Below are 25341 nucleotides of genomic sequence, written 5' to 3'. Positions count from 1 at the left end.
CTGAAGCGACTGAGCACAAGACCTACACCGTTCCTCTGAGTCTCACATCAGGGTGACTCTCACTTCCCCCTCTTAATCAGATGGTGAATAATTAGAGATGACGTATTTAAAGAAGCCTTGGGGGATCAATTGCCAAGAGCTCAATTTCATTTACAAGGGACTTTCACTGTCATCTTGTACTTAAGTAAGGCAGACAACCCCCACTTAAAAGACCTGACGAAAACAGAGGGATTAAATGCTCTCTTTAAGGTCACACATATAGGGTGTGTCAGAAGTGGCATTTAAAGTCAGGACATGTTTTACAGAGCAAACATGGCCTCACAGTCTTTGAAAACAAACTGATGGTTACCAGAGGGGAAAGGTGAGTGGGGAGGGATAAATTAGGAGTTTGGGATTCACATACATACTGTATATAAAATAGAAGGACTTCCCTGGAGGTCTAGGGGTTGAGACTTCACCTTCCAATGTGAGAAGGAATGGTGGTGTGGGGTGGGTACAGGTTCGATTCCTGCTCCTGGAGCTAGGACCCCATGAGCCTTAGGACCAAGAAACCAAAACATAAAACCGAAGCAATATTGTAACAAATTCAATGAAAGGCTTTTAAAGAAATGATCCACATCAAAAAATCTTAAAAAACAGTCAACAAGGACCTATTGTATAGCACAGGGAAATTTACTCAATATTCTGCAATAACCTATATGCGAAAAGAATCTGAAAAAGAATACATACATGTATGTATATATATATCTAAACTACTTTGCTATACACCTGAAACTAACACAGCCTTGTAAATCAATTATACTCCAATATAAAATGAAATTTTGTAAAGCTTACCAAAAAAATAAATAAATAAATAAAGTCAGGACATGTCTGACAACTAGAGAAAAGCCTGAGCAGCAAAGACCCAATACAGCCAAAAATATATAAATAAAAACAATTTTTTTTTAAGATAGCATGTTATTTTTAGGCATTCCTGGAATCATGAAACTTAACGTATTTATTTTTAAGACATGTTTGTTAAGTGCTTTACATCTACCATAAACTTAATGAAAACTCTGGAACGAGTGTGTAAGAACTGGCTTGTTCATCTCCATTATAAAGATGAGAAAACCAAGGCCTCAGCTAGTATGATCAGGGCCACCCAGCTCACTCATGGCTTCATCAGTCAGGGTTTTGGCAGGAGGACAGAGGACACACTCTAACCGGATCATTTCAGCAGAATTCAAAAAAGGAACTCTTTACAGAAGTGGGGGAACTGCAAGGGACAGTGTGGAGTTTGGGGGAGCAACCTGGGCCTGCAAAAGAGAGAAGAGGATGCAGTTACCAGAACCTGTAGAGAGATACCTGCAGGAGAAGGAGACTACAGCCCGTGGAGACCCAGGAAGGAGTTTGGGAACTCACACCCAACCTCCCTCTCCTAGAGATCCCCATTGGCTTTCCTTAGGCCAGAACACAGGGAGCCTGTGGATGTCTGTACAGATCAGTCTCCAGGGGCACAGAGCAGAGTTGAGCAGGGTGTGGCTCTGGGGTGAGTTAAGTAAGTCGGAGATAACCAGTACCAAGATAAAAACCACGGTTAGCTTCAGACTTCTTGTCTTCTATTCCTTCCTATGTGCTTTCCATAATACTGTGGCTTAGACACACTGGGTCTTAGCAGAGAATTTCAGAGATGATCCCTCCAGAGACCACCCTTAGGCCCACAACATCCCTCAGCCTTAGACTTGGAGCTTGTTTCCTAAAAAACTTCACTGTGAGTATTGGCCTCTACACAAGGACGCACAATCCAATGGGACCTCCTAGTCAGATGGAGTCAGGCAGCTGGTATGCAGGCCCAGCCAAGATGGCGGAGCTGGCAGGTGGAGAAAGCTCATGCTGAAGTCATCGCTGGTTCTTGGCCATCACATCTGGGCAGAGATGCCCCAGAGCCTTTAATGCAGCTACAATGGGCATTAGCCACAAGGCTGGAAAAGCTTCAACAAGCAAACAGTCGACTGTCTTTTGCATCTGGCAATTAAAATATCTTGAAAGAAAGATTTCATCTCATAGCATGTTATGGACTCATTGTCCATAAAAATGTAATTGGCACTTGGTTACTCTGGCTTTATTTTTATGTAATGTCCCTGGCATGAAACTCTAGGTTTTATGAAGAGGAATTGTCTTGGGGTGTTGGAGCAGTCTACTCAGGATGAGTTCTTTATTCACCTTTATCCTTGGTTTGATGGGGGTGAAAGCCATAAAAGAATTTAATGGCAGTGACCGTTTCCAAACCCAGGAGCTATGAGAGCAGTGTAATGAGAAATGCAAAACCCAGTGTTCTCACAGAACACAAACTCAGCCACAAGTCATGGAGAAAGAATTCTCAGTTCCTGTCCTAACAGAATTGTTTCCAGAGAAATGAATTAATGGTCACATGCAGCCCTATGGTCTGAGTGATCACATTCCCCATAGAAGTAAACTGCTAGAGTCTACAGTGACTTTGCTGAATTCAGTAAAGCCAGGTCACTCCTCCCACCCTCACCCAAATAAGACCCTCTGCTCTGTGTATTGCCCCTCAGAGCTGAGCAAAGTTTTTCCCAGTCCCACTATTAACAGTCTCCCTAGGACCGTTGCTACTAGTACTTAGTACCAGGGCTTCCCTGGTGGCTCAGACGGTAAGGAATCTACCTGCAATGCAGGAGACTGGGTTCAATCCCTGGGTCGGGAAGATCCCTTGGAGGAGGGCACGGCAACCCAGTCCAGTATTCTTGCCTGAAGAATTCCATGGACAGAGGAGCCTGGCGAACTACAGCCCATGGGATCACAGAGAGTCGGACATGACTGAGTGACTCCCACAATACTAGGACCATTGGAATTGACTGAAGAGACACAGAAGTAAAACAATGGATTCTCGTGACAGTGGCTCTGTCACAGTGGTCTCCTGACAATTTCTGCCTCTGGGCTTTTGCATTTGCTGATCCTTCTCTTTGGACCACTCTTATCCCAGTTTTCTGCATGGGGTGAGTATATACCCAGCAGTGTAATTGCTGGATCTAATGATAATTCTATGCTTAATTTTTTGAGGAGCTAACATGCTGTTTTTCCATAGCAGCTGCAGTTTTACATTCTCACCAGCCTACTGGTCTTCCCAGGTGGCTCTAGTGGTAAAGAACCCGCCTGTCACTTCAGTAGATGCAAGAGATTTGGGTTCGATCCCTGGATCAGGAAGGTCCCCTGGAGAAGGGAATGGCAACCCACTCCAGTATTCTTGCCTGAAAAATCTCATGGACAGAGGAGTCTGGTGGGCCCACAGTCCATGGGGCTGTAAAGAGTTGAACACAACTGAACACACACACACACATCAGTTGGTTAGGACCAACTTTTATAATACTTATTTATCTTGTGTAGTGTCTCTACTCTTATTGAATGTAAATTTCACAAGGGGAGAGATTTGCTTCCCAAATACCTAAAACCTTACTTGGCACCAGTAGTTGGTGATTAGCAAGGATTTGTTAAATGAATACAACTGTCTCGGTGCCTCTGACCTCATTTGCATCATCCTGAACCCCTTAATGCCAGCCTCAGGCCAACGGAGACATTCTCAGCCTACTTTGTCAGAGGCTTCTTCCTCTTTCGCATGTGCCTCTTGCAATGCTTCTTCCGTTCTGCTTGGTATTCCGGTTATCTGCGAACTTGCCCCATCTCCCCCTCTCTCTGAATCCTAAGCTCCTCAGTGTTAAGAGTACAGTTTGTTCCTTGTCGCCCTTCTGCCATGTTTCTGGGCTGGGGTGTATTTAGGCTCAACCCACACTTGTCAGAGGAATGTTACAAACACCTGAGCAACACTGTGGGGGCTGGGCTTGTGCACTCCAGAGCTCTCTAAAACCAGTTCCCCCAGGAGTCCCAGGCTGTATGGCCTCTGCACATGCCTCATTCTGAGTCTGGTCTTCCTGGGTCTGATGAGGGCATTGGACAAATGATCTCTTGGGCTCCCCTTATATTAGGTATACTGTGGGGCCACCACTCTGACAGAAAGAGCATGGTCCTAGGGACTTCCCTGGGGGTCCAGTGGTTAGGACTCTGTGCTTCCACTCCAGGGGACACGGGTTCAATCCCTGGTCTGAGAACTAAGATCTAGCAGGTGGAATGGGGCTGCACCCCCACTCCTCCCACCAGAAAGACACCAGAAAAGACATGGTCTTCATATTTGAGAGCCCACAGTCTGATATGAATAAAATATACACGTCAAAAAAAGTTAAGGAATCAGAGGAAACCTGTGCCCAGAGCTGTCCACCAAGGAGGGTATACCCTGCCTCTCCCTCCCCCAGTCGCACCCCCTGCTGCCAGGGCTTCAGAGCACAAAACACCAGGAAACTCAAGAATACAGTTCTTCTTCTGGGAGAGAGAAAAAAAAAATCTCTACAGCTCACATGATTTCGTGGGTTATTTTAAACTGTTTATTTTTCTGTCCCATCCTCAGGGAATAAACATTTGTAGGCAAAACTTGGACTTTGGTTCCCCCCACCCCCCGCCACTTTGCTTAGCTATTTGTGTATAAATATGACTTGATTGAAATCTCTGAAGAACTGCCAACCCTGCTTAACCTGCTCCCATCCCCTCTTCTTTCCTAAGAAAGCCTTGAAGAATTTGTACCCGAGAGTGGAATGTTTCAATGACATTTAAAGCCCTCTATGTACTTAAAAAAACAACAACAAAAAGCCTCTTTTCAAATGCACAAGCCGCACACTCACAAAATTTACGGATTGTTAAACAAATCACTCATAATCCAACAACCCTGACAAAACACTTCTATTTTTTACTGATCTCCTTCCAGGTTTACCTTTATGAGTACATAGTTTATACCGTGGTCCTCAGACCATAACATAATCTTGTATTCTATATTTTCCTCTTAACATCTAAAAACGAATACACACTTCCACAAATGTATTCTTCTTAAGGGCTTCCCTGGTGTCTCAGTAGTAAGGAATCCACCTGCCAGTGCAATTTCGACCCCTGGGTTGGAAAGATCCTCTGGAGTAGGAAATGGCAACCTGCTCCAGTATTCTTGCCTGGGAAATCCCATGGACAGAAGAGCCTGGCAGGCTACAGTCCACAGGGTAACAAATGTGTCGGACACAACTTAGCAACTAAAGAACAACAACGTTCTTCTTAAATATCATCACTTGGTAAATCCAGGTCAGATTGATAGCAGAGTGAGTGGGTACTGAGCTGTATAGGACACTGAAAAATAGAAATTGTTCTTGCCCTCAGTACTTCCCTGGCAGTCCAGAGGTAAAGACTGTGCTTCCAATGCAGGGGGGCATAGGTTTAAACCCTGGTTGAGGAACTAAGATTCCCACATACCTCGAGGCCAAGAAGAACAAAAAAGGAACTTGTCCTTGCCCTCAAGGAGTTCACAGTCTCAGGGAAAAATAAGACATACATACAGGAAACGGCTGGTAATTACATGGAAAGATGTGTGCATGTACAGATGACGATGCCCTCATGAAAAGCGGGTATTCTGGGTGGTAGCGAGTTTATCAAGAGTTGGGGAACTGAGAGGAGTCTGTCTCCCCTTGAAGGTGAGAGGGTGAGGTATCAGCCGTGCTGAAGAGGCAGAGAGAAGGGAGGGGAGAGACAGCTCCAATGTGGATGAATGCACAAAGGCGCTGAATACAGGAGACATACAATTAGTTTGGGAGCCACTGGGGCAATTAACCCAACAGGTAGAGAAGGTGACTTTGTCAGGGAGTGGTAGGACCAAAGACATGAAGGTGCTGAGAATGAGGAAGAGAGTTGGAGTTTCCCAGAACGGGGACAGAATGCAAAGTTGACGTGACGTGGATGCCAGAGAGGACTACAGGAGAACGAGCGCTGTCTCATTGGTCTGTCAGAGGTGCGAGTGGTTGCTGCTGGTTGTTTTTGAGATAAAGGGCATCTGTCTAAATGTAGCCAGTAGATCTGGGAAGACTTAAGGTACTGGGAGCAGGAAGTTGCAAGGAAAATGACACCAGGCCTTGGCGAGGGATGACATGCTGGGACACAAATCAATGTACAGGTCAAGACTGGACCTCACTCATGGGGTTCACGACTCTATTGCCCCCTAGAGAAGTGCCTGGTGCTGAGGAAGCCCTTATAAATATGGCTTGAATGAGAACTGAATCAGGGACTTGCCTGGTGGTCCAGTGGTTAAGAATCCCCCTTCCATTGCAGAGGACTCAGGTTCGCTCCCTGGGCAGGGATGCCATCCCACATGCCATGGGGCAACTAAGCCTGAGCACTGCAACTAGAGAGCCCGTGAACCACAACTAAGAGAAGCCTGTGCACCACAACAGAGAGTAGCCCCCACGAGCCACAACTGGAGAAAGCCCAAGTGCCACAACAAAGGCCCAGTGAAGCCAAAAAACCCAAAGAACTGAATCAAGTCTGGTTTTGCAAAATTTTTGTACAGAGTTCATCAAATCTCAATTCCTCCTCCAGGCCTCTGTGTCAGCTCCCTAAAATGGAGTTGTTTTTCCAAGCGCTCCTTGTGGCCCTTTTGAACCGGGTCTGGCCACATGAGTCTCAGTAATCCTGAGCCATGCTGAGACCTGTAAGGATTGGCACTGGGGGATGATGACCTAAGATCCCAGTTAGTCATACTGGCAGCTGCTTCCTGCCTCCCTGCCCTCATTGCCTTCTGTTTGAGCTTTGCTTGGGTGGTAAGAGGATATTGTCCAGACTCATCAGTTATTACCACTGGAAGGCAGCTTACCCAGTGGCACATGTGCCCTCGTCGTTAGAGGAACTAAGCCAGGCCCAGAAGGGAGCAGGGCTGACCCAAACCCAAGGCTGCCTGGAATCAGCTCACAGGCGAGCCTCATCCATGCAAGAATTTCACAATATCACTGAGCCTGTGCTATGTGTCAGGTGCTGCTTCAGTGCTGCAGACAGCAGTGAGCAAACAGACCAAACTTCAGAGGTGGGGAGCTCGATCAATCAGCCGGATAAGTAAGGTGGGTGGTGAGAGGAGCCAGGGAAGAGGCAAGGGTGTGGAGAGTGGGTCTTGTGATTGTAGGAAGGTGGTCAAGGAAGGCCTCAGCGAGAAAATGACATCAGAACAGAGTGTGGAACAGGAAGCAGGAGGGAGCACAGTGCCGTCTGGGTGAAGAGTGGTGCAAAGGCCCTGGCCTGTTCCAGGAGCAGTGAAGAGTGATGTGAGTGGAGAGAAAGGGGAAATGAGCCTGGGACTTCCCTGGTGGTCCAGTGGCTAAGACTCTGCAGGGGGCCTGGGTTCAATCTCTGGCCAGGGCACTAGATCCCACATGCCACAATTAAGAATACTATGTATGTGCTTAGTCATGTTCTGCTCTTTGTGACCCTATGGACTGTAGTCCACCAGGGTCCTCTGTCCATGGGATTCTCCAACAAGAATACTGGAGTGGATTTCCATGCCCTCCTCCAGAGATCTTCTCGTTCCATGGATCGAATCTTTGTCTACTGTACTGCAGGTGGATTCTTTACCCACTGAACCACCTAGGAAGCCTCCAAGAATACTGCATGCCACAACTAAAGATCCCCAGTGCAACTAAGACTCGGGGCAGCCAAATAAATAAATATTTTTTAAAAAGAGAAAGAAAAAAATGAGTCCTGAGAGGTAACTGGGACAGAGGGCATAGGGTCTCAGAGTCCCCATCTAGGCCTTTGGCTTTAAAAAAAAATTGAATTAATTTTTATTGGAATATAGTTGCTGTACAATGAATCAGCCATACATATACATGTACCCCTTCCCTTTTGAACTTCTTCCCATCCAGGTCACCACAGTGCATTAAGTAGAGTTCCCTTTGCTATACAATATGTTCTTATTTGTTATCTATTTTTTACACAATATCAATAGTGTATACGTGTCAATCCCAATCTCCCAATTCCTCCCACCACTACCCGCCCAGGCCTTTGGCTTTTATTCTTCCCACCCACTGCCCGCTGTCTAATTCACGACCCTGTCTCTTCCTGTCGACTCCCAAGGGCGCTAGGACGCCTGTGGGCAGGGAGGAGAATGGGGCAGGCAGCAGAGCTCTTGAAAGCATGGAGCAGCGGCGTGGGCAGCTGCCTGGGCCACCCGCGCCAAGCCCATCCCAGTGCCCCTGCTCCGGGTATCTTTAGGCAGACAGGAGAGAGTGGCTCCCCATTCAGGATAAGGAGAAAAAGCACAGATGCAGAGCCAAGCCAAATCAACTGAGGTTGCAGCATCCGTGACGTGTCGGAGGAGAACAAGTTCACAGCTGAAGCCAGTGCCACAGGCTGAGGCAGACCCCAGCAGTGCCCACGGCTTGCCCTGGCTGAGTGAAGAATAGAACCAGAAATATTCATGTAGAAAGTGCCTGGCAAACACTGATGTCCAATGGCAACCATTTTATTAGCTTAGTCTTCTAATCTTTAGTGTCCCATGCTTCCTGTAAGTGATCCATACGCACATGAATGAGGCTCCTGCTCCAACCGGTTTGTCAGGGACCAGTGTGGATGCCAGGCCCTGGATGGGCAGCCCTGGGGTGATTCTACTGTAGGTTTAGAGCAAGCTCCTGCCTGTCAGGGACCCCACTGCCCACAAGAAATTGTTACATCCCCTGGGAGCGGGGGTGCACAGAGCCAGTGGGCAGATTTGTTTCCCTCCTGGTGACCATGCCCTCTGCTCTTTGATGACCTGAGAAAGGGCTGGGTAAAGCTAGAATCAAGGGCCAGAGCCTTGTAGAGTTTGGTCACGCTAATCTTGACCCCTGGCTCTGGCTGTAATCCTCACATATATTCTTTCTTCCATCCCCCAGGAGGGTCCTTTCCAGGAATTAAGGCCAACAATCACTTCTTTCCTAGCTTCCAGGTGCTTTACCTGGTGCAGGAATATTAAGATTGATAAGGCATGAACCTTCTCTTCAGAGATTTGAACCTATTGTGTGTGCGTGTGTGTGATGCACACGTGTGTGTATGCTCATTATCTCACACATGCTTGTGGGAGGCCACCTGGGATATTAGTAGGAAGCATCCTGAACATGAGTGAGGTGGCTTTGTCCCAAGCCCCCCTGGCCTTTGGGTCTACCACTTATCTTCTTGAATTCTTGGATTCCATTGCTGTTGAGCAGGGAAAATGAAGCTTGCCCTGTCTGCATCAGAGCTTTTGTTGGGAGAATGAGATGGGGCAATGTCAATAACTGATAAAGTACTAAACACACTCAGGGGACTGCATTGGGAGCAGGGAATCTTAACCACTGGGCCACTTGGGAAGTCTCTTGTTGTTCAGTCTCTAAGTTGTGTCTGTCTCTTTACAACCCCATGGACTGCAGCACGCCAGGCTTCCCTGTTCTTCACCATCTCCCAGAGTTTGCTCAAACTCATGTTCATTGAGTTGGTGAAGCCATCCAACCATCTCATCCTCTGTCACCCCCTCCTCCTGCCTTCAATCTCTCCCAGCATCAGGGTCTTTCCCAGTGAGTTGACTCTTTGCATCAGGTAGTCAGAGTACTGGAGTTTCAGCATCAGTCCATCCAGTGAATATTCAGGGTTGATTTTCTTTAGAATTGACTGGTTTGATCTCCCTATTGTCCAGGGGACTCTCAAGAGTCTTCTCCAGCACCGTAGTTCAAAAGCATTGGCAACCTTATGACCCAGCAATCCCACTTCTGGGCATACACACCGAGGAAACCAGAATTGAAAGAGACACATGTACCCCAATGTTCATCGCAGCACTGTTTATAATAGCCAGGACATGGAAACAACCTAGATGTCCATCAGCAGATGAATGGATAAGAAAGCTGTGGTACATATACACAATGGAGTATTACTCAGCCGTTAAAAAGAATTCATTTGAATCAGTTCTGATGAGATGGATGAAACTGGAGCCGATTATACAGAGTGAAGTAAGCCAGAAAGAAAAACACCAATACAGTATACTAACACATATATATGGAATTTAGGAAGATGGCAATGACGACCCTGTATGCAAGACAGGGAAAGAGACACAGATGTGTATAACGGACTTTTGGACTCAGAGGGAGAGGGAGAGGGTGGGATGATTTGGGAGAATGACATTCTAACATGTATACTATCATGTGAATTGAATCGCCAGTCTATGTCTGACGCAGGATGCAGCATGCTTGGGGCTGGTGCATGGGGATGACCCAGAAAGATGTTATGGGGAGGGAGGTGGGAGGGGGGTTCATGTTTGGGAATGCATGTAAGAATTAAAGATTGTAAAATTTAAAAAATAAAAAACTAAAAAAAAAAAAAAAAAAGCATTGGCAGGTAGATTCTTAACCACTGGACTACCAGGGAAGTCCCTAGCCTCCTATTTTTGCATTAAGATACTTAGTCTTTCCATATCTTGTCACCAGTTCCCTATATTAAACCGCCTCTGCTCAAATAGAAGACTTTCCATTCGCCTGAGTGGATCGTTGCTGATATTCAGACAAAATGACTCTAGAGCCCATAGTCTATTAATCTTTTCAGATGAGAAAACTGACTCAGATTTACCTCAGGTTGTAAAACCTATGAACTACGAAGAAAAGAGCCAAGAAAAGTTGGGGAAAGAAAAAAATGAGAGGCTGTCCTTTTAGATATCAAAATATACCTTGAAGCTATAGTAATAAAAACAACATTTGGAGACATAGAATCAGTAGAATAAAACATTGGGACATAATACAATCCAGAAATAGCTATGAGAATAAAAGAATATTTTACTTGTAAAGGAAACATTTCTAATAAATGAGGAAATGCTGCTGGAGGGATTAATTCACCCATAAATTTGAGAAAAGACCCCAAATAAGTTCCAGATGGATTGAGAAACTAAGCCATATGAAAGTACTAGAAATAAATACAGGAGAACTTTTTTTTTTTGGTTTTAATCTTGAGATTACGAAAGCTCTTTCCAAAGAAAATTGAAAATATAAAAAAGCATGAAAGGATGAAGTTGACAGGCTTACGGTTTATATAACAATTTAAAATATGAAATTTTGGTGTCGAAAAGAACTCAAGAGACCTAAATAAGTTTTTGCCTAATTAGTGTAGTGTGGAATCGCTGAAGTGATCTGAAAATGGGAAGGGAAGCTGGAACTGGATTTCTTGGGTTCTCTTCCTGTTCCTTGAATGGGGGGAACCGTACATTTCTATCCAGCGGTTCACCCAGCTTAAGGCACAAGGAGTCGCCTCACAGAGGTGGGGAGATCCTACCTGTGCCCTCATGGGCAACTTTCCCTGAGTTCTTAAGCTGCAAAAAATGAGATAAGCTCAAGCCAAAGATACTTGGAAAGTAGAGATGAAAAGGGCAGAAATTCTGTACTCTTTTGAAAGAGAGTTATCCACTTGGCCTATTTATTAGATCATGAGTACTTGGGAAAGGACTACAGAAGGTTCTGATTAATGGATCAGTGGGCATCCAAAGCAGATGGGCAAGAAGACATCACTCAGAGCAGGGGAAAAGCTAGATGGAGTACTTAGTTCTTAATCAGTTTATATTAAGAAAGGTGATGCTTTTCTTCCTATGTTGTAAACTGGGTCTTTAAATGGTTTAAATTATTTTGTTTCCAGTTTGTCATTTCCCACTTTATTATTTTTCTGAATTAGAGTTTTTCTTTATATTATTTACATACATACAGCAACAAGTAAAATAAGTTCAAATGTTGGCAGTTTCTGGTTCAACTGTTAATTGGCTGTTTTATCCTGATTCAGAGCTTTTTGTCAAAATGTGATTTGTCCTGAGATTTTCTACCTTTGTGGATTTATTTATTGAAATATCCAAATAATGAGGCTTGTTTTGTTTCAGAAAAATGGAAAAAGAATACGGTAGATCTACAGGTTCGATCCCTGGATTGGGAATATCCTCTGGAGAAAGGCATGGCAACTCACTCCAGTATTCTTGCCTGGAGAATCTTATGGACAGAGGAGCCTGGTGGGCTACGGTCTATAATGTTGCAAAGAGTCGGACATGACTTAAGTGACTTAGCACGCACACATTGTGAGATGATATATGTTTTGTTTGTGGGTTGATGATGTGTGTGGTACAATATACATAACATAAAATTTACCAATTTAACGCTTTTAGATTTACAGTTCATTGCCATTAAGTATATTTATAGTGTGCAATCAACAGCACAAGCATATCCAGAACTTTTTCATGATCCCAAACTGAAACTCCAAATCCATCAAATACTGACTCCTCATTCTCCCATCCAGCCCCTGGCAACCACTATTGTACTTTGTGTCTCTATGAATTTGACTGCTCTAGCTATCTTGTACCGGAGAAGGCAATGGCACCCTACTCCAGTACTCTTGCCTGGAAAATCCCATGGATGGAGGAGCCTGGTGGGCTGCAGTCCATGGGGTCGCAGAGTCAGACGCGACTGAGCGACTTCACTTTCACTTTTCACTTTTATGTGTTGGAGAAGGAAATGGCAACCCACTCCAGTGTTCTTGCCTGGAGAATCCCAGGGACGGGGGAGCCTGGTGGGCTGCCATCTATGGGGTCGCACAGAGTCAGACACGACTGAAGCAACTTAGCAGCAGCAGCAGAAGCTATCTTGTACACATAGAATCAAACACTATTTGTCCCTTCGTGACTGACTTATTTCACTTAACACAGTGTCTTCAGGGTTCATCCATGCTATAGCCTGTGTTAGAATTTCCTTCCTTTTTAAGGCTGAAGTTCAGTATTCCATTGTATGTATAGCATACCTGGTTTTTTCATTCATCCACTGATGGGCGCTTGAGTTGTGTCTGCTTTTTGGCTATTGTGAATAATGCTGCTATGAATGTGGATCTATGAATATCTCTTTGAGTCTCTGCTTTCAATTCTTTGGGGTATTTACCTGGAAATATTTGTAGTTTTAAGTCACTAAATTTGGGGGTAATTTCTTACATAGGAATAGATAACTAATAGAGGAGCAGATCTGAGAGATACCACAAACAGAAACTTTTTACCCCAGTATTTTATTATGAAAACTTTCCAATGTACAGAAAAGTTGAAATAACTCTTCAGTGAACATGCATATATCACCACCAAGATTAAACTACTAATAGTTTGCTATATGTTCTTTGTAAACTAGATTAACTTAAATGCAATTGCTGTTCTTATAGATTTAAAATAATGTAATATTGGCAAATGTCATATTATTAAATCTTGTATCTTTTTATATTTTTCTGAACCATTTGAAAATGTGTTGCAGACTTCATGATATTTCACCTCTCAATACTTAAGCACTGGGACTTTCCCAGTGGTTTAGTGGTTAAGAATCCACCTTGCAATGAAGGGGGCAAAGTTTGATCCCTGATCGGGGAACTAAGATCCCACATGCCACAGAGCAACTAAACCAGTGCTCTGCAACTAAGACCCAAATAAATAAATAAATAGTAATCAGGATTATTAAATAAATAATAATCATTAGCCAAATAAATAAATAAATATCAGGAAAAAAAACACTTAAGTATCTCCTAAAAATCCTTAAGCATCCTCATAAATAAACACCATCATCACATCAGAGAAAATTATCCTAATATCACCTGAGAAAATTCCTTAATAAAATTTAGTATATATATATTCCATATTCAAATTTCTCTAGCGGTCCCTGAGATGTGTTCTGTAGCTGAATTTCAAAACGAGAAAATACAGTTTATTACTACTCTGGTGGCTCAGACGATAAAGCGTCTGCCTACAACGTGGGAGACCCAGGTTCGATCCCTGGGTTGGGAAGATCCCCTGGAGAAGGAAATGGCAACCCACTCCAGTGTTCTTGCCTGGAGAATCCCATGGATGGAGGAGCCTGATGGGCTACAGTACATGGGGTCACAAAGAGTTGGACACGACTGAGCGACTTCACTCACTCACTCACTACATTTGGTAATTACATCCTTTTGGTCTCATACATATTAATTCTAAAAGATTCTCAACCTTGTGTCCATGGTCTTCAGGGGATCTCTGAGAGTCCTGAGAGTTAATACAAAATTGTGTGTGTGCGCTCACATGCTTGCAAATGTGAGGGTAGATTAGAATCTCTAAGTGACGGTACACCAAAGGTTGAGAATTCATGATGTAAAAGTAGTAGATAATTGACTTGAAGAGGGAGGAAAGCCAAACACCATGACTGAGCAACAGTCCACCAGGAGGCTGCTTTTGGGGAGAATGACATGTCTTTGGACAAATAACATACTCTCTATGTCCATCTCTAATTTGTGAATAATAATATTGGTCTGCTTACCTCAGCAGAAGGTGCGTGCGAAAATACTTTGCACATCAGAAATGGCTCAGAGAGACTTCCCTGGTGGTCCAGGGGTTAAGAATCCACCTGCCAATGCAGGGGACACGGGTTTGATCCCTGTCCAGGAAGATTCCACATGCCTCGGAGCAAGGAGGTCCGTGTGCTACAACTACTGAAGCCTGCGCTCTAGGGCCCATGCTCTGCAACAAGAGAAGCTACCACAGTGAGAAGCCCACGCACCCAACTGGAGAGTAACCTCCGGCTTGCCGCAACTAGAGAAAGCCTGCTGGTAGCAATGAAGACCCAGCACAGCCAAATAAATAAATATAGTTTAAAAAACAAAAGAAATGGCTCTGAGATCATAAAAAAGCTATGCAATGTTAGTTACTGAAACTACAGCGAATTCAAGAAATCTGAAATCTTTCCATTTTTTAAAAAAATCTCAGTTTTATTTACTTTACAGTATTGTATTGGTTTTGCCATACATTAACTTGAATCCACCATGGGTGTACATGTGTTCCACATCCTGAACCCCCCTCCTACCTCCCTCCCCATCCCATCCCTCTGGGTCATCCCAGTGCACCAGCCCTGAGCACCCTGTATCATGCATCGAATCTGGACTGGCGATTTGTTTCACATGTGATAATTTACATGTTTCAGTGCCATTCTCCCAAACAATCCCACCCTCACCCTCTCCTGTAGAGTCCAAAAGACTGTTCTACACATCTGTGTCTCTTTTGGTGTCTCGCATACAGGGTTGTCGTTACCATCTTTCTAAATTCCATATATATGCGTTAGTATACTGTATTGGTGTTTTTCTTTCTGGGTTACTTCACTCTGTATAATAGGCTCCAGTTTCATCCACCTCATTAGAACAGATTCAAATGTAGTCTTTTTAATGGCTGAGTAATACTCCATTGTGTGTATGTACCACAGCTTTCTTATCCATTCATCTGTTGATAGAAATCTAGGTTGTTTCCATGTCCTGGCTGAAAACAGTGCTGCAATGAACACTGGGGTACACGTGTCTCTTTCAGTTCTGGTTCCCTGGGTGTGTGTGCCCAGCAGTAGGATTGCTGGGTCATATGGCAGTTCTATTTCCAGTTTTTTAAGGAATCTCCACACTGTTCTGCATAGTGGCTGTACTAGTTTGCATTCCCACCAACAGTGTAAGAGGGTTCCCTTTTCTCCACACCCTCTCCAGCATTTATTGCTTGTAGACTTTTGGATCGCAGCCATTCTGACTGGTGTGAAATGGTACCTCATTGTGGTTTTGATTTGCATTTCTCTGATAATGAGTGATGTTGAGCATCTTTTTATATGTTTGTTAGTCATCTGTATGTCTTCTTTGGAGAAATGTCTGTTTAGTTCTTTGGCCCACTTTTTGATTGGGTCATTTATTTTTCTGGAATTGAGCTGCAGGAGTTGCTTGTATATTTTTGAGATTAATTCTTTGTCCGTTGCTTCATTTGCTATTATTTTCTCCCATTCCGAAGGCTGTCATTTCACCTTGCTTATGGTTTCCTTTGTTGTGCAGAAGCTTTTAATTTTAATTAGGGCCCATTTGTTTATTTTTTCTTTTTATTTCCAACATTCTGGGAGTTGGGTCATAGAGGATCCTGCTGTGGTTTATGTTGGAGAGTGTTTTGCCTATGTTTTCCTCTAGAAGTTTTATAGTTTCTGGTCTTACATTTAGATCTTTAATCCATTTTGAGTTTATTTTTGTGTGCGGTGTTAAAAAGTGTTCTAGTTTCATTCTTTTACAAGTGGTTGACCAGTTTTCTCAGCACCACTTGTTAAAGAGATTGTCTTTTCTCCATTGTATGTTCTTGACTCCTTTGTCAAAGATCAGGGGTCCATCCTCTGATTACTACCCACATTGCGGCGAGGAGAGAACGTCAATTGTCTTAGGCCAGTGTTCTGCAGTTTCCTGTCTAGGCATGTTCTGGATGATAGAACCAGGAAAGAGTCTGGACTCTCTCTTGATTGGGGTAAATATTAATACCTGTCCATTCACACATCAGTTGCTCTTGCATTGTCTGGCTGAGGGTCTGCCTTACAGCCTGGGCTGGACTCCTGCCTAGAAATAATTGGAGTGGGAATAGGACAGGACTTGTTACTCCCAATGGAGCCTTTTCTCAGAGACTTAACTTCCCTCTCTCACCAAAGGTAGCCTGTACAAAGTTGCTTCAATACCCTTTCTATGGGAAAAGGTAATCTTATCTTTCTATGCTTCCTCCAGAGGCTGTGGACTATTGAGAAATTTATAAGAGAATTTGTGCCCAGGCCAATCTGGGTGTGGGGAAAGGTCTGGAATCAGGACCCAGACTTCCTTGGCCAGCTGTTTCAAGCAAGTGAGGTAAGAATGATGAGTACCAAGTGACCCATGGAAACTGGAACCCTGGCCCAACAGAGGTTGCAGTTGAGGAGAAAGAGCTATAAAGCCGTAATGATCTCTATTTAAATGAAAACACCCTCTTTATTGATAATAAGCTTAGGAAGATTTAGTTGGGAAAATTCCTAACAATACTTCTTTCGAGTTCTGTGCCAGCTTTTGTTCTCAAATGCCAGGTGTGAATTTCTCAATGTAAGATCTTTCTAAAACATGGCAAGTTTAAACACAGCCGTTCTCCTGCTCACCTCTAAATTCTGCCTTATGTTCTCAAAATGGTTAAGATTTTTTAGAAGGTGGCAATTAATCTTTCAATAGCCTTCTGTTTAATTGCTAGGAACTTGACAAACTATGCGATCCTTATAAAACCTTTGACGATTTGGGAGCCACTGAGAAGATGAAGCCCAACAGATGTGATTTGGGATTAGCTGCTGACCTAATAGCTGGTAAGCTACTGAACATCTCTGAGATTTGGTGTTGTCACTTGTGTAAAAGAGGACTCAAAATTTGCTCACCAAACACAGTTTGAATGCTTACCACATGCCAGGCACTGTTCTAGGCACCAAGAAAGGCTCCATGAGGAAACATAACAGACGTACTGTCTGCTCTCCTCGACTTTATTTATCACAGCATGTGAATACTGAATGAAAGATTGTATAATTAAGTTTATCGTTAAGATTATATAATACCAATGGCAATAACAACTACCTCAGCAGATGTTGTGAGGATTAAAAGAGTCAGTCGGGCAAATTCAAGACTGGTGTCATAATACTAGTTATTAGTTTTGCTAACAATCCTAATTAATATAAATATGTGTCGGGTATTAGTTCCTCTCCTGTTTGGGGGCGTATATTTAAGTGGTTAAAAGTAACAGCTACTACATGACTTAGATGTGTATTACCCTTATAGGAGATGGGAAGGCAAACATTCCTCCTAGTGTTAGGGACATGGTCTCCCCAGCTTAAGGAAAGAAGCTGAATTAGCTGTTCATTGCTGTCAGGAAGAACAGTTTTAATATTATCATTAACTAGTGTTAGTCGCTCAGTTGTATCAGACTCTCTGCGACCCCATGGACTGCACCCTGCCAAGCTCCTCTGTCCATGGAATTCTCCAGGCAAGAATACTGGAGTGGGTGGCCATTCCCTTCTCCAGGGGATCTTCCCAACCCAGGGATCGAACCCAGGTCTCCCACACTGCAGGTGGACTCTACCATCTGAGCCACCCGGGAAGCCCCGCAGCCTAGCCCTGGGAGTGGAGGATGTGGGCACAGAACTTTGCAAGTGGCCTCTGAGTCCTGATGCACACCAAATATTCTATGTAGCGTGAACACATATTGTGCCCACATATGGCCATTACTGTAATTATAGATGCTGATGTGATTCATACAGTACAGATTGCTTTAAGTGAATTCCTGAAGCCTTACTAGCATTTTTTTCATTATATATTTTCTCAATCAGATCTTATCCTACCTCTTGCTGGCTTAAACCCTTTAACAGCTCCTCACTGCATGGGATAAAGTCCACATTCCCTCCCCAGCACTGCCCTGCCAACCTCTCTTGTTAACTGCTCCATCCCCACCCCTGTCTATTCACTAAGCTCTGACTTGCAGGCTTTTCCGGGCCAAGACAGAGCCTTTGGCCCTCAACTCACAACTTGTTCTGGCATGAACAGATCCAGCTTCTGAGTAGGGAAAGGTATCATTGACCCTTCCCACAGGCGTCATGTCATTTTGGGGTGGTTATGGGTCCACTCAGGCCCTGGATCAGCAGGCCTTGCCTTGGGTTAGTCAGCTCTCCACAGACCACCTCTTCTCCCTGGCTCCTGTTCTACTCTCTGTAGCCCTTTCCCTCTGGGAGTCAGCAAGGCCCAGATGAAGGTAAAAAATGTTAGTCGCTCATCGTCATTTGTCGTTTAGTTGCTCAGTTCAGTTCAGTCGCTTAGTCGTGTCCGACTCTTTGGGACCCCATGGACTGTAACCTGCCAGGTTCCTCTGTCCATGAAATTCTCCAGGCAGAATACTGGAGTGGGTAGCCATTCCTTTCTCTGGGGGGTCTTCCCGACCCAGGGATTGAACCACTAGGGAAGCCCCAGGTGGAGGTGAGGTCCTCTTAGCTTCTTCCTCTGTCACTGTTGTATCGACACTCCAAACAAATACACAAGCCATCTTCCAATGAAAGCCATTTTCCTTTCAAAGGTTTCAAAACTAAGCCATTTGGAAGTCAGAAACTTCTTGATGTCAGTGTTCCATAGACTTTGTCTACAGTGTTAAATGGAAATCCAAGGTTCATAATGCCCTGTGCCTTCACACACTGTGTATGTGAGTTATTCAGATCCCTGGAGAGAGGAGTCATTGATAAAACATGTGGGGGAAGCATTTTTTGGTTCTCTCCTCATCCTTAAAACCCTCCAAAGAGTGAAGAGAAGCAACTCCATTTTTAAATGATAAGGAATAGAAGAAAGCAATCTCTCCATTTTTTTATGAAATATTATGTTAACAAAAGAATGTACTTAACATATATGTACAGCTTAACAATAACAATAAAATTTGTACCTGCCAACCAGCTTTAAAAATCCAATTTAACTTGTGCTTTAGAAGGTCCTATGTGGACTTCCCCGGTCACACCCCTTTTTTTCTCTCTCCGGGCAATAACTATTTTGCTGAATTTTTACTTACTCATTCCCTTAGTTTTCTTTAGAAGCTTACTCTCTTTCTTTTTTTCTCCCCTTTTTAAATTGAAGTATAGTCATACAACTACTTAAGTTACAGCTGTACAATATAGTGATTCACAATTTTTAAAGATTATGCTCCATTTATAGTTATTATAAAATATTTGTTCTATTCCATGTGTTTTACAATATATCCTTGTAGTTTATTTCACACATAATAATTTGTACCTCTTAGAGTTTTACTCTTTATGAATATTTTCCTTTGCAATATATTTTAATTTGGGAAAGTTTTTGCATTTTATTGAACTTATATGGTATATATTCTTGTGATTTACTTTTTTTCACTCAACAGTATGTTTTTGAGACCCATCTATGCTGCTATGCGCACCTATATAGTTCACTCAGTTTTTACTGACAAATTGTGTTGAATTGTATGAATTCAACAATTGTGTTGAATATGTGCTGAATTGTATGAGTATGTATATGAGTATGAATTGTATGAATATGTGTACTTATCACTCCTCCTGGTATCAGTCATTTGTACATTTCCAGCTTTTTGCTATTCAGTACTAAACATTCTTGTACCTGTCTCCAGCTTCAGTGACATAAAGAAGCTGTATACTGCCAAGTAAACGCAATGCTCATCTTAATGGTCCCATTGTTTAGAACCATAAGGTGAGCAGCTGGAAAGATTCCAGAGAAGCAACTCCACCCTGTAGGACACAGGAATTGGGGAAGTGGAAGTAATGGAGAAGCCATGCATAAGCACCGTAGTAATTATTCATGTACCTGACTCTTAGCTGAGGGGACCTGCTGGGAGGAGGGGAGATGGGAGTGGGGAATGAGGGAACCGTATGAGAAAGTCTGCCCTATACCGAATGTTTGTATCCCTTCAAAGTGCATGTGTTGAAACCCAGTCCCCAGTGTGCTGATACTTGGAGGTGGGACCTTTGGGAGGTGATTAGGTCATGAGGGTGGAGCCCTCATGAATGAGATTAGTGCCCTTATAAAAGAGACCCCAGGGCTCCCCCACCACTTCTGCTCTGTGTGAACATAGTGAGAGGACAGCAGTGTGTACACCAGGAAGCAGGCTCCCACCAGACACTAGATCTGCTGGTGCCTTGATTTTGGACTTCTCAGCTTCCAAAACTGTGAGCCATGTTTCTTGGTTAAGCTACCCAGCCTATGATATATATATATTTTGTAGCAGCCCAAGCAGACTAAGACAAAGCCTGTCGTAGGGAGTGTTACCACACTGATTCCCTTAATCTTGAAAACGAGGAAGAAAACAAATTTGCTGATACCATGTTTAAGAGAAAAGGTCCGTTTAAAACTGTGGTCTGTCCAGATCCCTTGCCTCATCTTTTTCTAAACTAAATTTTAACAAATAGCTGGTCTCTTTCAAAGATGAGCCATGACCAGAAAGACATGCATAATTAGTGCAACTTCTGGTTAAACAAACTGGGAATTTGCTTATAGCCTTCCCTCCCCCAAAACCCTACTAAAATGATACTGAAGGAATATAAAAGGGCCTAACTCCCACAGGAGATATCAGGAGAGGGGAAATTTCAACCAGTTTTTAGATGGAATAGAGAGATGGAGTAGAGAGAGGCACCTAAATTAGCCCAGTGGAGGAAGATTGTGCTTTAACTGTCTGCTGACCCCATGAAGCAGTACTGTGTAAAGTGAGTCAAGAGACATAAGATGAAAACAGCGGAACATTAAGTTATATCAAAGGCCCCTTCCTCCACCCCTTAAAGCAAAGTGACTACCAGACCAAGCAGGAAACTGTAGATTCAATGTATAGAAACTAAATTTGAAAGATGTTGCTCATGTCATGTAGAATTAGAAACACAGAGATTAAGAACATGTCTGCCCTATTGTATGATTCAGCAATTACACTACTAGTTGTATGCCCAAGAGAGTTAAAAACATATGTCCAGGGTGTCCCTGATGGCTCAGTGGTAAAGAATCTACCTGTGAATGTAGGAGACACGGGCTTGATCCCTGATCTGGAAAGGTCCCACACGCCTTGGAGAAACTAAGCCCGTGCACCACAACTTCTGAGCCTGTGCTCTAGAGCCCAGGAGCCTTAACTACTGAAGTCCATGCACCTTAGAGCCCACGCTCTGCAACAAGAGAAGCCACTGCAATGAGAAACCCAAAACCTAGAGAATGGCCCCAACTCACCGCAACTGGAGAAAAGCCCGAGCAGCAACAAAGACCCAGCACAGCCAAAAGTAAATAAATAAAAATTTAAAAAAGAAAAATGCACGTCCAGGGGAGGGGAGGGATACATTGGAAGACTGGGATCGACAAATACACACTACTAATACAAGGTAGATAACTAATAAGGACCTACTATATAGCACAGGGAACTCCCCTCAATACTCTGTAATGACCTATATGGGGAAAGAATGTTAAGGAAAGAGTGATACATATGTAGATGTATAACTGATACACTTTGCTGTACAGCAGAAACTAGCACAACATTGTAAATCAACTGTACTCTAATAAAAATTTTTTTTAAAGTCCTTGCAAAAACTTATACAGCAACATTTTCATAATATCCAAGAAGGTGGAAACAGCCCAAATGTCCATCAGCTGATGAATGGATAAACAAAATGTAATGTATATTAATACAATAAAATATTATTTGGCCATAAAAAGAGTTAAGTGCTGATACATGCTACAGTGTGGAGGAACCTTGAAAACATTATGTCAAATGAATGTGGCCAGTCACAGAGGACTACTTATTATATAATTCCACTTATACGAAATGTACAGAATAGGCATATAGAGACAGACAGTGGATTAGTAGTTGCCAGGAGCTAGGAGGCCAGAGGAATGGGAAGGATGCTGCTAATTGATATGAGGTTCCTTTTTGGGGTGATGCAGATGTTTGGAAATAGATACTGGTAGTTGTACAACTCTGTGAATATACTAAAATCCACTGAGTTATACAGTTGTGAAGTACAGAGTTGTACATTTATTTATTTATGATTTTCAGTGTTGCTCCATACAGCACGTGGGATCTTGATTCTCTGACCAGAGGTCAAACCTGCACCCCTCGAATTGGAAGCATGGAGTCTTAACCATTGGACCAAGAGGGAAACTCCACTGAGGTGTACTTTTAAATGATAGATTTAATGGCATGTGAATTATTTCTATAAAGAAAGCTGAATGCAGAAAAATTGATGCTTTTGAGCAATGGTGTTGGAAAAGACTCTTGAGAGTCCCTTGGACTGCAAGGAGATCAAACCAGTTAATCCTAAAGAAAATCAGTCCTGGAAGGACTGATGCTAAAGCTGAAACTCCAATGCTTTGGCCACCTGATGCAAAGAACTGACTCATTTGAAAAGACCCTGATGCTGGGAAAGGTTGAAGGCAGGTGGAGAAGGGGACGACAGAGGATGAGATGGTTGGATGCCATCACCAACTGGATGGATATGAGTTTGAGCAATCTCTGGGAGTTAGTGATGGACAGGGAAGCCTGGCATGCTGCAGTCCATGGGGTTACAAAGAGTTGGACCAAGTGACTGAACTGAACTGAATTATATCTCAATAAAAAAGAGACAGAGTGAGAACCTAGGAGATCCTTCACAACTTCAGCTTTAAATCTAGAGAGTCAAAATAAGAGATTTTAAGTTATGCATAAATTACTGAAAACAATGGGATTGTCTCTATTGTCCACCAATAGAGATTGGGTTAAAAAATATGATATATCATGCCAATGGAATGCAATGAAACTACTCTAATAATGTGGGAGAAATATATTTAATGACATAAAAACATTTTTGTGATATATGACATGAAGGAAACAGAGTACAAAATAGTATATATATTGTCATCTCATATTATAAGGAAAAATTGTGTATATATCTGTCTGGCAGTATCACAAGGTTAAAAATGGGACCAAAAAAATCAAATCTGTCTCTTGAATGGTGGAACCTTTCAAGTCCCCTTTCCTTACTCTGCTCATAGGTCTTAAGTGGCCATTACCTCCTCCCAAAGGAGAGACACTGTAAGCGAAAAGCAGATGAAAAGCATACGCTCGAAGAGGGATTACTTCATAAGTCAGAAGGAGAAAGACAAATACCATGTGATAACAGTTGTATGTGGAATCTAAAATATGACAACAAATGAGTTTATCTACGAACAGAAACAGACTCACAGAGAACAGACTAGCGGTTGCCAAGGGGGAGGGGGTTGGGAGAAGCAAGGATTGGGAGTTTGGTATTAGCAGATGCAAACTATCATGTATAGGATGGATAAACAACAAGATCCTACCGTATAGCACACGGAACTATTTTCAATATCTTGGGATAAACCACAATGGGAAAGAATATTAAAAAGAATATATATGCGTGTGTGTGTGTAACTGATCCATTTTGCTGTACAGCAAAAAGTAACACAACACTGTAAATCAGTTATAATTCAATTAAAATAAATAAAATTTTAGAAAAAGAGGAGGGATTACTTCAGGAAGTAGAGTCAAGTGAATAATTTTCCATGACCTCAAAGAATGTAGTTGAAATAGTCTCTTCTTGACAGGAGCACTCAAGGAAAGATGCAAGAATGCAAAGAAGAGATTCTAAGGGCACGGAACGGGACGGAAAGCAGACTGGCCTAGTTTAGAAAGAAAGGAAGGAACAAACACCCTCATCAGGGTAACTATCATATTAGGAGCAATAAAAACTGAAATAAATAGAACTGAAAAGGTTTTCTGAATGAATACAATTGAGAGCACAAATGAAAACAAAGCAAAACAGAAAAAAAACCTTGTGAAAATATTGGGAGGAAAGATTATTCAAATTGAAGACATCTACAAAGAGTTCAAATATAAACACAAAGATTAAAATTAAAAAGGCCCACATTCAGAAGGTAGAAAAGTCTATAAATAAAATAGAAAAGATATTCACAGATGCTGTAGAAGAAAAATTTCCTAAAACAAAGATTTGCGTCTACAGATTGAAAGGACAGACCATATCCTAGGGAAAAACTGATACAGATGGATCAGAACAAAGATTGTTAGTTTTTTCCAGTATTAATTCTCCCTTCTTCCATAATTGTAGTTTTTTTTTTTTAGCTGAACATATTCTCATTGAGAATGAAGATTTTATTTTGCAGTATTCTCTGCAGTTAAATAAGGCCATATGACCAAGTTCTGACCAATGGAATGTGAGAAAGATTAATATTTACACTCTGGGCTTCCCAGGTGGCGCTAGTGGTAAAGAACCCGCCTGTCAATTCAGGAGACAAAAGAGACGCAAGTTCAATCCATCGGCTGGAAAGATCCCCTGGAGGAGGAAATGGCAACCCACTCCAGTGTTCTTGCCTGGACAGTCCCATGGACAGAGAAGCCTGGTGAGCTAGAGTCCATAGTGCCGCAAAGAGTCAGACATGACTGAACCAACTTAGCATGCATGCATACACACTTCTGGGTATATCCTTAAAGGGGAGGAATGTGCTCTTCCTTTTCTCTTTTCCTCTTTCTATTGGCTGGAATATTCATGTTGGTCTTTGGGGACAAGGACCACACCCTAGAGACAGTAGAACAACAAAACAGAAAGAGCCTGAGTCCCTAGCAGTTACATTAGAGCATTGCTGCTGTATCAGTTTACATCATTAAATGAGAAACAAATATATTCTCCCTTAAAACCACTGTTTCTTTGAGTTTCTGTCTGAATTTAAATCCTAAACAATACAGTGATTAAGGTATGTATTGATGAAGTTGCTAAAATTTAGAGATAAAGAATTTTAAGTATGTCCAAGTAGAAGAAGCAAGTCATGTACAAAGAGTAAGGTCAGTTATCTTTAAGCTTTTCCCAAAGCAATACTCAATGTCAGAAAACAAAAAGCAAGACCTAGAAAGATCTAAGGGAAAGAATGAGCCAAGAATTTTTACCCAATTTTCCCTTTAAGTATAAAAACACAGGCCCTTTGAAACATGCAAGAATCCATGAGACCAATACGAAAAGACCTGATGACAAAATGAAGGGTTGACTCCAAAAATAGAAATGGAAAAGTCATGGTAAAAGAACAGTAATGAGCACCAGATCCACTTAAGTACAGAACCAATCAAACAGC

General features: G+C 42.7%; 1 long non-coding RNA gene across 1 annotated transcript; it reads left to right on the top strand.

Annotated features, from left to right (window-relative positions):
• Positions 1 to 1175: 1175 nt before the first annotated feature.
• LOC132659394 (uncharacterized) lies at positions 1176 to 23949 on the top strand. Its single transcript, XR_009599819.1, has 2 exons — positions 1176 to 2996; positions 11765 to 23949. It is a non-coding gene; the product is annotated as an uncharacterized LOC132659394 (long non-coding RNA).
• Positions 23950 to 25341: the final 1392 nt, after the last annotated feature.

Source organism: Ovis aries, chromosome 3, assembly GCF_016772045.2.
Source record: "Ovis aries strain OAR_USU_Benz2616 breed Rambouillet chromosome 3, ARS-UI_Ramb_v3.0, whole genome shotgun sequence".
NCBI classification, from domain to species: Eukaryota; Metazoa; Chordata; class Mammalia; order Artiodactyla; family Bovidae; genus Ovis; species Ovis aries.
This window is presented reverse-complemented; position numbering and strand designations above follow the sequence as displayed.